The sequence below is a fragment of the Octopus bimaculoides genome, chromosome 6 (genome assembly GCF_001194135.2).
Source record: "Octopus bimaculoides isolate UCB-OBI-ISO-001 chromosome 6, ASM119413v2, whole genome shotgun sequence".
Taxonomy (NCBI): domain Eukaryota; kingdom Metazoa; phylum Mollusca; class Cephalopoda; order Octopoda; family Octopodidae; genus Octopus; species Octopus bimaculoides.
In genome coordinates this window covers 92058536-92060099 of record NC_068986.1, presented here as the reverse complement: position 1 = coordinate 92060099, position 1564 = coordinate 92058536, and positions in this window count along the sequence as shown.

The window sequence follows — 1564 nt, the reverse complement described above, 5'->3', positions numbered from 1 at the left end:
ATATATATATATATATATATACGGGCTTCTTTCAGTTTCCGTCAACCAAACCAACTCACAAGGCTTTGGTCGGCTCGGGCTATAGTAGAAGGCACTTACCCAAGGTGCCACGCAGTGGGTGTGAACCTGGAATAATGTGGTTGGGAAGCAAGCTTCTTACCACATAGCTTCACCTAAAACACATCAATAAAAATTACTACTTTTGATGGAAAGTGCTTGACTTCATTGATAAATCAATTCCGCAAAAGACTGGAACTAATAATGGAAGCATGCGCTGAACTAAATACTCCAAAAGAATTATTTCCCGGAGATATAAAACTCTTGATAAAAGTCGTTACTGTCATCAAATGTAATAATTTTCAGGAAATCGTGCCAAAAGAGTGCATTAAGAATATTGTCTACGATGCACATAGCTGTGATTACGGAAGAGGGAAGCTTTACGGAACCAAAGTTGGTGAAGACGTATTTACGTTCATGACGCTAGACAGTAAGTTCTCTGGACATTTGGTCAAGAGAAAATGTTTTTTAAAAAATGTATAGAAATACAATAAAAACATTTGCAAACCTTCAATAACGAAAAACTTGTTTTACTTCAAGATAATTTATGCTTTTCATTTTATTTAATCTATTCATATTTTTGATTATATTCTTTAATGTGATTTAATATAAATTAAGAGAAACTTCGTTACATCTACTTCAGGTCAACAACATTCTTTGAACATCCGCTCATCCACTCATCGTCCATTCAGTGTTATCAGGTAACTAAAATGTGTTGAAATCTTTGCCAGTAATGGAGAAACGGTTTCTCTATATCCCTCCCTTTCTCCTTCTCCCCCACCCCACCCTTCTCTCTCTCTCTCTCTCTCTCTCCCGTGTGAGTAGGTCAGCTATTTGTCTCTTTCCAACAGATGAACTCGTAGACCTTACTTATGGAGATGTTTATCGAAGAACCGGTTATCTAACGACAGAAGCTTATTCACGCTGGCCTAACCGTCCCATCTGCAATACAGGCAAGTGCTTACGTACTTACGTCTTATATCAGACCCAGTACGTCAACTGCAACGAATGTTATGTTGGCAACATGATTCCGCCTAAAAGCGTCTCAACACACACGCATCGTCTTTCGAAGAACATCTTTTAAATGCAAGACCATGAACAACGACATCGCGGCGACCATTACATCTATAGACCACAATATTCTTTTCTACTCAAGGTAAAAGGCCCGAAATTTTAGGGGAGGGAGCCAGTCGATTAGATCAACCCCAGAACGCAACTGGTACTTAATTTATCGACCCCGAAAGGATGAAAGATAAAGTCGACTTCGGCGGAATTTGAACTCAGAACGTAAAAACAGACGAAATACCGCTAAGCATTTCGCCCTGCGTGCTAACGTTTCTGCAAATTCGTCGCCCTCTATAGATCACAATATTATCAGGTCATCCCATAAGTTCTGTCCGATTTTACCTTTTTTAAAATTGAATGAAATTTAATAGTATTTTAGAATGTCTAATGGAATTAAAAATTATTTTTATGCATTTGTGTACATTTAAACTAATTATATATT